Source organism: Monodon monoceros, unplaced genomic scaffold (assembly GCF_005190385.1).
Source record: "Monodon monoceros isolate NGI ecotype Baffin Bay Population unplaced genomic scaffold, NGI_Narwhal_1 Super_Scaffold_21, whole genome shotgun sequence".
NCBI classification, from domain to species: Eukaryota; Metazoa; Chordata; class Mammalia; order Artiodactyla; family Monodontidae; genus Monodon; species Monodon monoceros.
The window spans coordinates 126,439,342-126,452,513 of NW_021703778.1; the positions used below are offsets into that span (position 1 = coordinate 126,439,342).

At 42.1% G+C, this 13,172-nt stretch overlaps 1 pseudogene; it reads right to left on the reverse strand.

Annotated features, from left to right (window-relative positions):
* Positions 1-13,172, reverse strand: part of LOC114903905 — a 43,266-nt pseudogene that overhangs the window by 29,673 nt on the left and 421 nt on the right.

Here is a 13,172-nt window from a genome sequence, read left to right on the forward strand (position 1 = left end):
TTATGGTTTCCTTTGCTGTGCAAAAGCTTTGAAGTTTCATTAGGTCCCATTTGTTTATTTTTGTTTTTATTTCCATTACTCTAGGAGGTGGGTCAGAAAGGATCTTGCTGTGATTTATGTCATACAGTGTTCTGCCTATGTTTTCCTCTAAGAGTTTGATAGTTTCTGGCCTTACATTTAGGTCTTTAATCCATTTTGAGCTTATTCTTGTGTATGGTGTTAGGGAGTGATCTAATCTCATACTTTTACATGTACCTGTCCAGTTTTCCCAGCACCATTTATTGAGGAGGCTGTCCTTTCTCTACTGTACATTCCTGCCACCTTTATCAAAGATAAGGTGTCCATATGTGCGTGGGTTTATCTATGGGCTTTCTATCCTGTTCCATTGATCTATATTTCTGTTTTTGTGCCAGTACCATACTGTCTTGATTACTGTAGCTTTGTAGTATAGTCTGAAGTCAGGGAGCCTGATTCCTCCAGCTCCTTTTTTCGTTCTCAAGATTGCTTTGGCTATTCGGGGTCTTTTGTGTTTCCATACAAATTGCGAAATTTTTTGTTCTAGTTCTGTGAAAAATGCCAGTGGTAGTTTAATAGGGATTGCATTGAATCTGTAGATTGCTTTGGGTAGTAGAGTCATTTTCACAATGTTGATTCTTCCCATCCAAGAACATGGTATATCTCTCCATCTATTTGTATCATCTTTAATTTCTTTCATCAGTGTCTTATAATTTTCTGCATACAGGTCTTTCGTCTCCTTAGGTAGGTTTATTCCTAGATATGTTATTCTTTTTGTTGCAATGGTAAATGGGAGTGTTTTCTTGATTTCACTTTCAGATTTTTCATCATTAGTATATAGGAATGCCAGAGATTTCTGTGCATTAATTTTGTATCCTGCTACTTTACCAAATTCATTCATCAGCTCTAGTAGTTTTCTGGTAGCATCTTTAGGATTCTCTATGTATAGTATCATGTTATCTGCAAACAGTGACAGCTTTACTTCTTCTTTTCCGATTTGGATTCCTTTTATTTCCTTTTCTTCTCTGATTGCTGTGGCTAAAACTTCCAAAACTATGTTGAATAAGAGTGGTGAGAGTGGGCAACCTTGTCTTGTTCCTGATCTTAGTGGAAATGCTTTCAGTTTTTCACCATTGAGGATGATGTTGGCTGTGGGCTTGTCATATATGGCCTTTATTATGTTGAGGAAAGTTCCCTCTATGCCTACTTTCTGCAGGGTTTTTATCATAAGTGGGTGTTGAATTTTGTCGAAAGCTTTCTCTGCATCTATTGAGATGATCATATGGTTTTTCTCCTTCAATTTGTTAATATGGTGTATCACATTGATAGATTTGCGTATATTGAAGAATCCTTGCATTCCTGGAATAAACCCCACTTGATCATGGTGTATGATCCTTTTAATGTGCTGTTGGATTCTGTTTGCTAGTATTTTGTTGAGGATTTTTGCATCTATGTTCATCAGTGATATTGGCCTGTAGTTTTCTTTCTTTGTGACATCCTTGTCTGGTTTTGGTATCAAGGTGATGGTGGCCTCGTAGAATGAGTTTGGGAGTGTCCCTCCCTCTGGTGTATTTTGGAAGAGTTTGAGAAGGATAGGTGTTAGCTCTTCTCTAAACGTTTGATAGAATTCACCTGTGAAGCCATCTGGTCCTGGGCTTTTGTTTGTTGGAAGATTTTTAATCACAGTTTCAATTTCAGTGCTTGTGATTGGTCTGTTCATATTTTCTATTTCTTCCTGATTCGGTCTTGGCAGGTTGTGCATTTCTAAGAATTTGTCCATTTCTTCCAGATTGTCCATTTTATTGGCATAGAGTTGCTTGTAGTAATCTCTCATGATTTTTTTTATTTCTGCAGTGTCAATTGTTACTTCTCCTTTTTCATTTCTAATTCTATTGATTTGAGTCTTCTCCCTTTTTTTCTTGATGAGTCTGGCTAGTGGTTTATCTATTTTGTTTATCTTCTCAAAGAACCAGCTTTTAGTTTTATTGATCTTTGCTATCGTTTCCTTCATTTCTTTTTCATTTATTTCTGATCTGATTTTTATGATTTCTTTCCTTCTGCTAGCTTTGGGGTTTTTTTGTTCTTCTTTCTCTAATTGCTTGAGGTGCAAGGTTAGGTTGTTTATCCGAGATGTTTCCTGCTTCTTAAGGTGGGCTTGTATTGCTATAAACTTCCCTCTTAGAACTGCTTTTGCTGCATCCCATAGGTTTTGGGTCGTTGTGTCTCCATTGTCATTTCTTTCTAGGTATTTTTTTATTTCCTCTTTGATTTCTTCAGTGATCACTTCATTATTAAGTAGTGTATTGTTTAGCCTTCATGTGTTTGTATTTTTTACAGATCTTTCCTGTAATTGATATCTAGTCTCATGGCGTTGTGGTCAGAAAAGATACTTGATACAATTTCAATTTTCTTAAATTTACCAAGGCTTGATTTGTGACCCAAGATATGATCTATCCTGGAGAATGTTCCATGAGCACTTGAGAAAAATGTGTATTCTGTGGTTTTTGGATGGAGTGTCCTATAAATATCAATTAAGTCCATCTTGTTTAATGTATCATTTAAAGCTTGTGTTTCCTTATTTATTTTCATTTTGGATGATCTGTCCATGGGTGAAAGTGGGGTGTTAAAGTCCCCTACTATGAATGTGTTACTGTCGATCTCCCCTTTTATGGCCGTTAGTGTTTGCCTTATGTATTGAGGTGCTCCTATGTTGGGTGCATAAATATTTACAATTGTTATATCTTCTTCTTGGATCGATCCCTTGATCATTATGTAGTGTCCTTCTTTGTCTCTTTTAATAATCCTTATTTTAAAGTTTATTTTGTCTGATATGAGAATTGCTATTCCAGCCTTCTTTTGGTTTCCATTTGCATGGAATATCTTTTTCCATCCCCTTACTTTCAGTCTGTATGTGTCTCTAGGTCTGAAGTGGGTCTCTTGTAGACAGCATATATAAGGGTCTTGTTTTTGTATCCATTCAGCCAATCTGTATCTTTTGGTGGGAGCATTTAGTCTATTTACATTTAAGGTAATTATCGATATGTATGTTCCTATTCCCATTTTCTATATTGTTTTGGGTTCGTTATTATAGGTCTTTTCCTTCTCCTGTGTTCCTTGTCTAGAGAAGTTCCTTTAGCATTTGTTGTAAAGCTGGTTTGGTGGTGCTGAACTCTCTCAGCTTTTGCTTGTCTGTAAAGGTTTTAATTTCTCCATCAAATCTGAATGAGATCCTTGCTGGGTAGAGTAGTCTTGGTTGCAGGTTTTTCTCCTTCATCACTTTCAGTATGTCCTGCCACTCCCTTCTGGCTTTTAGGGTTTCTGCTGAGAAATCAGCTGTTAACCTTATGGGGATTCCCTTGTGTGTTATTTGTTGCTTTTCCCTTGCTGCTTTTAATATGCTTTCTTTGTATTTAATTTTTGACAGTTTGATTAATATGTGTCTTGGCATATTTCTCCTTGTATTTATCCTGTATGGGACTCTCTGTGCTTCCTGGACTTGATTAACTATTTCCTTTCCCATATTAGGGAAGTTTTCAACTATAATCTCTTCAAATATTTTCTCAGTCCCTTTCTTTTTCTCTTCTTCTTCTGGAACCCCTATAATTCGAATGTTGGTGCGTTTAATGTTGTCCCAGAGGTCTCTGAGACTGTCCTCAGTTCTTTTCATTCTTTTTTCTTTATTCTGCTCTGCAGTAGTTATTTCCACTATTTTATCTTCCAGGTCACTTATCCATTCTTCTGCCTCAGTTATTCTGCTATTGATCCCATCTAGAGTACTTTTAATTTCATTTATTGTGTTGTTCATCATTGCTTGTTTCATCTTTATTTCTTCTAGGTCCTTGTTAACTGTTTCTTGCATTTTGTCCATTCTACTTCCAAGATTTCGGATCATCCTTACTATCATTATTCTGAATTCTTTTTCAGGTAGACTGCCTATTTCCTCTTCATTTGTTAGGTCTGGTGCATTTTTATCTTGCTCCTTCATCTGCTGTGTGTTTTTCTGTCTTCTCATTTTGCTTATCTTACTGTGTTTGGGGTCTCCTTTTTGCAGGCTGCACGTTTGTAGTTCCCGTTGTTTTTGATGTCTGTCTCCAGTGGCTAAGGTTGTTTCAGTGGGTTGTGTAGGCTTCCTGGTGGAGGGGACTAGTGCCTGTGTTGTGGTGGATGAGGCTGGATCTTGTCTCTCTAGTGGGCAGGTTCACGTCTGGTGGTGTGTTTTGGGGTGTCTGTGGCCTTATTATGATTTTAGGCAGCCTCTCTGCTAATGGGTGGGGTTGTGTTCGTGTTTTGCTAGTTGTTTGGCATAGGTTGTCCAGCACTGTGGCTTGCTGGTCGTTGAGTGAAGCTGGGTGCTGGTGTTAAGATGGAGGTCTCTGGGAGATTTCCGCCATTTAATATTATGTGGAGCTGGGAGGTCTCTTGTTGACCAGTGTCCTGAAGTTGGCTCTCCTACCTCAGAGGCAGAGCCCTGACTCCTGGCTGGAGCACCAAGAGCCTTTCATCCACACGGCTCAGAATAAAAGGGAGAAAAAGTAGAGAGAATTAGTAGAAGTATGAGGAAAGAAAGAAGGAAAGGAGGAAAGGAAGGAAGGAAGAAAGAAGCAAAGAAGGAAAGAAAGGAGGGAGGGAGGGAGGAAGGAAGGAAGGAGGGAGGGAAAGAAGGAAAAAAGACAGAAAGAAGATACAGTAAAAATAAAATAAAGTATAATATAGTTATTGAATTAAAAAATATTTAGAAAAAAAAAGGGACGGATAGAACCTTAGGACAAATGTTGGAAGCAAAGCTATACAGAGAAAATCTTACACAGAAGCATACACATACACCTTCACAAAAAGAGGTAAAGGGGGAAAAATCATAAATCTTGCTCTCAGAGACCACCTCCTCAATTTGGGGTGATTCGTTGTCTAAAGGAGGGAAGGAAGGAAGGAAAGGAAGAAAGAAAGAACGAAGGTAAAGTATAATAAAGTTATTACAATTAAAATTAATTATTAAGAAAAAAAATTTTTTAAAAAACCATGGACGGATAGACCCCTAGGACAAATGGTGGAAGCAAGAGTATACAGACAAGATCTCACACAGAAGCATACATGTACACATTCACAAAAAGAGGAAAAGGGAAAAAAATCATAGATCTTGCTCCTAAATTCCACCTCTTCAATTTGGGATCATTCCTTGTCTATTCAGGTATTCCACAGATGCAGGGTATATCAAGTTGATTGTGGAGCTTTAATCCGCTGCTTCTGAGGCTGCTGGGAGAGATTTCCCTTTCTCTTCTTTGTTCTCACAGCTCACAGGAGCTCAGCTTTGGATTTGGCCCTGCCTCTGCGTGTAGGTCGCTGGAGGGCGTCTGTTTTTTGCTCAGACAGGATGGGGTTAAAGGAGCCGCTGATTCGGGGGCTCCGGCTCACTCAGGCCGGGGGGGGGGGGGGGGAGGGGCACTGCGTGCGGGGCGGGCCTGCGGTGTCAGAGGCGGCGTGACGTTGCGGCAGAGGCCGGCGTGACGTTGCACCAGCCTGAGGCCCGCTGTGCATTCTCCCGGGGAAGTTGTCCCTGGATCCCGGGAACCTGGCAGTGGCGGGCTGCATAGGCTCCGCGGAAGAGGGGTGTGGAGAGTGACCTGTGCTCGCACACAGGCCCCTTGGTGGCGGCAGCAGCAGCCTTAGCGTCTCCCGCCCGTCTCTGGGGTCCGCGCTTTTAGCCGCGGCTCGCGCCCGTCTCTGGAGTTCCTTTAAGCAGCGCTCTTAAACCCCTCTCCTCGCGCACCAGGAAACAAAGAGGGAAGAAAAAGTCTCTTTCCTCTTCGGCAGGTGCAGGCTTTTCCCCGAACTCCCTCCCGGCTAGTCGTGGTGCACTTACCCCTTCAGGCTATGTTCAAGCCGCCAACCCCAGTCCTCTCCCTGCACTCTGTCCAAAACCGAAACCCGAGCCTCAGCTCGCAGCCCCGTCCGCCCCGGCGGGTGAGCAGACAAGCCTCTCGGGCTGGTGAGTGCCAGTCGGCACCGATCCTCTGTGCGGGAATCTCTCCGCTTTGCCCTCCGCACCCGTCGCTGTGCACTACTCCGCGGCCCCGAAGCTCCCCCCTCCGCCTCCCGCAGTCTCCGCCCGCGGAGGGGCTTCCTAGTGTGTGGAAACTTTTCCTCCTTCACAGCTCCCTCCCACTGGTGCAGGTGCCGTCCTTATTCTTTTGTCTCTGTTTTTTCTTTTGCCCTACTCAGGTACGTGGGGAGTTTCTTGCCTTTTGGGAGGTCTGAGGTCTTCTGCCAGCCTTCAGTAGGTGTTCTGTAGGAGTTGTTCCACGTGTAGATGTATTTCTGGTGTATCCGTGGGGAGGAAGGCGATGTCCGCGTCTTACTCTTCCGCCATCTTCAAGGTCCCCCCGAGCATTTCTTCTTTACTGTCTGCCATAACAAGTTTATTACTCAACATTTTTTTCTCTTATTGTTGTCGTCATAAAGCATGAATTAATTTGCATTCTGCCGTAATAAGAACCATTTCTAATCACAATTAGACTTGTTCCCCTTTATAGCCGTGAAAAGTGAAGTTTGAAAAATACTGAGATAAAGAAATAGATGAGATAAGCTGTACTATGAGTTTGTACTTTAAATCCCCCAAGAAAGCCAAAATTGCGAAATGTGAGTCACGTTGGTTGTTGTCAACAATAAGGCTTTTTTGCCAAGTACAAAAAAAGTACTGATGAAGTTTATAAGATACACAGGGATCACAGTGTCTTACTGCCCAGATTAATGACTCCCCTGTTAGTTTAATTCTCTCTGTAGACTGTATATCAGAGTCTTCCCCAGCATTTCCTTACCATGGTTACTAACAGATGAAATTTACTGTCTACTCTTGACCAGCGGTTAAAAATGGCCTGCCTATAAATTATCCTTCGTTCAGCTCAGATTATTCTCTAATAGGAAGACATTTATCTGTATTGAAATTCAAGGTGATAACGGAAACGTTTGAACCACATAAATTTTCCTCCTCTCTCTCCAACCTAATTAACAGTAATAATAGTAACTCATTCTTAAAGTTGGAAGTTTCCAACTTTTCAATTGTTTGTTCTCAGCGCTCTCCTGCTAAGAATGTGTGTTATTTCAAATAACTCATCTTTCACATAAATTAGCACATACACAGAGAAACAAGTGATTTCAAAAGCCAGTCTCCATTTTTTCCAGAGCCACATACAGGTATACAGGATAATTTTGACACCCAGACTTACATAAGCATACAATTTAAATTTGTTTGACCTGGGCTTTCTGTCTGGCAGTTGAATACAGAAGAATATCTTAGCTTCTTAGAATGTGAGATCAAAATTGTTCCTGACTCAGGATAGAGTCTTCCAGGACAAGGAAAAATAGTGTCATGGTTATTTGTTCATTTAGTAAATATTTATGGAGAGCCAACCATGTGCCTAGCAGCATGCGCTGGGACCTGGGGGAGAAAGTTAAATAAGACACAGCCCCTGCCCTTGAGAGATTCACACCCCAATGTGCAAACACACAACACAATATAATACATTAAATGTGATGGGGCTTTCAGAGAGCCCAAGAAAGCGGGCTTCTTAGGTTCAGGGATGAGGGTGAGGAACTTCTGGGAAGAATTTGAAGAAGTCTGTTGAAATAAAAATCCAAGGCTATGCTGAGGAAGGCAAGATTTAAAAAAGGTATGAATAAAGAAATAGCATTGGAATGCTGTGACCTAGGCGTTGGCCTAACTTGCCTGAGGTCACCAAAAAGGGGTTTAGGGTGGCTTCTTTAAACCTGAGGTAAGTGTAGGTGGAGCTTAAGGGCCCACTGCCTCTGGGTCTCAGCTGAGATGCCCACCAGTACCATCCTGGTAGTAGATGCTGGATGCACCACTCAGATCCCCCTCCAGACTAAAGGGCTTACTCCTCCAGCTACCGGCACGCAGTCCTCATTATCAGCCCCCTCTAGCTGTTGCCTTGTCTCAAAAGAATTGCTGCACTCAAGGTCATGTGCCCTTCCCTGGGCCCCCAGTGCCTGGCCCACCCAAGGTGATAAGGCCCTCACCCCCAGTTCGGGGCAACTCCGAAGACGACTTTCAGCTTCTGAGCTACCAGTCAGGTTGGTTCGGTCCTTTTACTGAAACTATCACTGCCTGCCTTCACCCTCTGCCCAGTCCTGCTTCTGTTCCTTCCCTTTCACAGGTGTTCATCACCAAAGCACTCCTAATAAATAGCCTACACACTAGCCTCCATCTCAGAGTCCGCTTCACAGGGAACGAACCAGCCACACCTGCCAACAACACCCCTTAGAACCACAAGCAAACTGCTAGAAAATCTCAGTAATCAGTGAACCGTCAAACCTATAATTGGGTTGACAAATGTATTATTCCACCATTTATTTATTCCCAGGTCATCACCCAAAGACAGTTTCAAAAATTCATTCTGAGCTTTAGGGTTTAAACTACAGCCAAGCTATAATTGAGAATACGTTTTCTCCAAGATCCAAGCATACAGAGACCCTGATCCTGACACTGCGGTCAGCCAGGACACACCCACTCCCCAGAATCTCTGGAGGATTTAATTACTTGCTTTGGCAGCAAAAGATATCAAAATGAAACTTCTTGATGGACAAGAGGCTGGGGAACCCAAAAAAGCAGAAATCAGAATGGGACAAAATGAAGAGTTTACTAAACCACCTGCAAACTTTAGCCAACAGATGCTAATATGATGTTTGTGCAGACTTGGCCACATGACATATGCAACCAGCAGAAATGTAGGCAACTGGCATGCTGTCTGACCCTGGGGGAGTTCTGCCTCCCCACCTCTGAGCAAATAAAGGAAATTGCAGGGTCCTTCCTTTCTCTCCCACCCTCTTGTCTTCTCTGCTCGTCTCTTCCTCCAAAGCAGAGGCCTGGGGAATCCAAAAGATCTGGATGCCATTCTAGCCTCATCACTTATTAATTATGTAAACTTGGAGAAGTTATTAAGCTAAGTCTCATTTTCCTTATCTGAAAAATGGGAGAAAAAGAAAGACTTCTCGGGTGCCACTGACAGGAATAAAAACATTGACATCACTGACAGAGCCATGCAGAGTGAGTCACAGCACTAAGCTTAAATTCTAGTCTCACTGTAACTGCACGGTGGAGTGAAGCCTGGAGGGAACTCCCAGAGAGTCTGATATAATTGGTTTAAGGTGTCCAATCATCAGAAATGTACACAGCTCTCTAAGTGATTCTAAAGTGCAGCCAAGGATTGCAGCCGCTATGGAAAACAGTATGGTGGCTCCTTAAACAACTAAAAGTAGATATGATCCAGCAATCCCACTCCTGGGCATATATCCAGAAAAGATGAAAACTCTAATTCAGAAAGATACATGCACCCCAATATTCATAGCAGCACTGTATACAATAGCCAAGACATGGAAGCAACCTAAGTGTCCATTGACAGATGAATGGGTAAAGAAGATGTGATATATATATACAATGGAATATTACTCAGACCTAAAAAAGAATGAAATAATGCCATGGGCAGCAACATGGATGGACCTAGAGATTACCATACTAAGTGAAATAAGTCAGACAAAGACAAATATTATATGATATCACTTATATGTGGAATATAAAAAAATGATACAAATGAACTTATATTTACAAAACAGAAATAGACTCACAGACATAGAAAACAAACTTATGGTTAAAAAGGGGAGGTGAAGGAGGGATAAATTAGGAATTTGGGATTAACAGATACACACTACTATGTATAAAATAGATAAACAACAAGGACCTATTGTATAACACAGGGAACTATATTCGATATCTTGTAATAACCTATAATGGAAAAGAATCTGAAATATATATATATGAAACTATAAACGGAATCACTTTGCTGTATACCTGAAACATTGTAAATCAACTATATTTCAATTAAAAAATAATAAATAAATGAATAAAGTACAGCCAAGGTTGAGAATGATTGCTCCATGAAGATTATTTTCTATTTAAGGTACATAACTAGCATATGAGTTCAGTATAAGTACTCCTCCCTCCATTTCCGCAGACAAGGAAACAGGTTTAGAAAGGTTAGAAGGTCGCTCAAGGGTACAGAGCTAGCAAGGGGGCAAAGCTGAGATCTGAATTCACACAGTATGACCACAAAGACCCTTCCCATCACCACCACACCGCTGTGCCACCACCTCACCCCCTGCATGTGAAGAGTGTCTAGCGCGGCCGCTAGCACACAGCAGATGCTCCAAAATTGGTAGCTAAGTTTGTCTTTACTTTTTAGCTTTCCTCCTCTCTATTCTTTGCTCTGCACAATCCCCAGCCCAAAATATTGTTTAGAGTTCAGTAGGAGTGAGGGATGGATAAGAACAGTCAGTATGGATCCAGGAAATCCTATTCTTTTTCCTACTCTCCCCTTTCTAAAATCTGGCCATGAGCATACACTTGTTTTCTGTTTAAAAAATTTGTAGATAATGATTACAGGTACCATACTGAAAATATCACAAATCCAAGAGAAATTTTTCAACCCTCCGTTCTCAAGTTTAAGTTGTTTTATTTGCCTATGTCAACTTCTAGTTCTTGTCCATGAGCATATATGGTTTTTATATTTACAAAATCATAATATAATTATATATTTAGATGTGTCTGTTCACATTATACCATATATATTTTTCCAGAAGATCTGTCTTACAACCCAATTAAGCAACCTGCAGACAATGAAGATAACTTTACTATGTAACTGGGCCCAAGATATTTTCATTAGAAGTTTCCCTCTAGGGGTCGGGGTGGGGGGTGGGGAACCTTAGCCTTGTTACTATGAAAACTGATATAAAAGTGTATAACCATGTAAAGGTCACATGACATGACATTTGCCTTCCCTTCTTTGCTGTATGTTCCTCAAGGCCCACACACCTCACTCCCGTGCCTGGCACAAAGTAAGAGCTCAAAAAATACTTGATGTATGAATAAATGATACTTTTCTGGGCTGAACAATGAAGTTGTACAGTAAGATTTCTTAGGCGGAGGGACAGGAGACTCCAAAGTTAACCATGAGAATAGGGCAGGGTGAACCAGAGCAAACAGGAAGGAAAGCAGATGGAAATCCCATGGTGAAGGCCAGCTACATTGGCCGGAAGGAAGCACGTGTTTTCCTGAATTGTATCAGTTCAAAGCCATCAGCCTTGAAGCATGACATATATAGACCATGTCAAGGATGGACAGCTGCCCCTTCAGTCCCACTTGACAGTTGTTTCTAAAAAGTTGTGTACATTCTTGGAAGGGTTATGAAGGTCAAGACAGCTGGAACAGAAAAATAAGACTGCAAAAAAGAGAACATCCCGATACAACGTCATTCGAGGAAGATTCTTAACCTAGAGTCTATTGGGCCTCCTCCAGACAGCATAGCGAGACTTCAGGAAACTGTGAACACACTGAAATTGGTATAAATTATGCATACGTGTGGCTGTCTGTCTAGAGAGACCTCAGATTCATCAGATTTTTGTGCCCTTTGGTTATCGGGCCTGCTACTTCTTCCTCTTCATCAACTCAAATGGAGCTCCTCTAAGTCCATCATTATTTGTTAGGGGCTGGAGGTGGGAATAAGAGGTGGTGGGAACGAGAGGTAGAAGGGAACTAAGCCCTCGGAAGACCTTCTATTAATTGAGTCAATAGATGTGAAAGGAATAGAGAGTGTTCAGTATATATAAACAGGGGCTTATAAATGTTAGCTTTCACTATTTTTATTACTCTATGCCAAAAGCCTTATGCTTTCTCAGCTTCACAATAACCCTACAAGGTCAGCATAAGTCCCATATCCTATTTATGAGAAACGGACTCAGAGAGATTAAGTAAACTAACCCGTGGGTCACAGCTAGCGGTGGAGTTCAGAAAGATCTAATTCCAAAGCTTGGACTCTTTGTCTCCACCCCAAGAATTACTAGCCAGCTGAAAGCAGCCTCTCTGGCTACTCTTTAGGCTTTTACGTCTAAAGCCCAGTCTTACTCTCTCCCTGAGTCTGTCCATCAGAACAGGCACTGAGCCACAAAATGAGCTTCTTCAAGCCAAGGCATAATCTACTTCCTTACGTAATAGGGTCCTGGTCATCCCCCTGAAATTCCACACTCAAGCTAGTTTCTTTCCCAGGGTGTCAAGCGTTAATTAAAGAAATAAGTCACGCTAAGCACAATTAACTCCCTCCACTCTATCATGCAGCCAAGTGAACGGCCAGGAGGGCAGAAATGTTTTCTAGTAGTCACAAACCAGAGTGAAAAAGCTCCAAACTAAGTCTCCTATTTTCTGGTCTCAAAATTGCAGTTAAACATTAGCTACTAAAACAGCCTTCCTAAAACATGATAGAATCCTGACAAACGTATGTACTTAGCGCTTCCTATGTGTTCGCACTTTACACGTGTTATCCCTATGTTTCAAAAGAGCCAAACAAGCTGGTTAGATGTTACTTCTTGCGAGGTTAAGCAAGCCTCTCAGGGTCACACAGTGAGTAACAGAACCAGGACATAAACCCGGGTCTGATATCATCAGCACTCTTAACCATCCTCCTCCCACCATGTCTACACAACCACCGTGATTCACGCTACCCAACATCTCCTCTTGGTTTTCCCTGGAGCCACTTGCCTGAAATCTTGAGAGGAGAAGCCATGGAAGCAAGACAGATGGACTCTATAAACAGAAGATCCGGGTTCCAGGTCCAGCTCAAGTACTAGTTCTGTCACCTTGGGAGATGACTTAACCTTCCAAGATCTCAGTTTCCTCACCTAGGCAATGAAGCTCATTGTTCCTGTTTCAGGATCTAGAAGAGAATGGAGCTAAGGCTTAGGTGTTATGCGAAGGTTGGTTACCTTTTCCCCTCCTTAAAGCACTAATGCAAAAACTAGTGGTAGCTCTTTCTCAGCCTCCCAGCCTCTTCTCGGCCACCGCTAGAGTCCCACCACGCCACTACCTCCTCCTCGGGCCCCTCTCCTCCCAGAGGAGGCTTAATTTCCCCTCCATTTCAGTAGTTCTCTTGCCTCGCAGGAAGGACTGGTCTTGGATACTGGGAGTCTGCCTACTTTTCCCCTCCCTCCCTCCCTCCCTTCCTCCCTTCCTTCCTTCCTCCCTCCCTCCCTCCCTTCTTCCGACTCAAGCTCCCTTCCTCCCTTCCTTCCTCCCTTCCTTCCTCCCTTCCTTCCTCCCT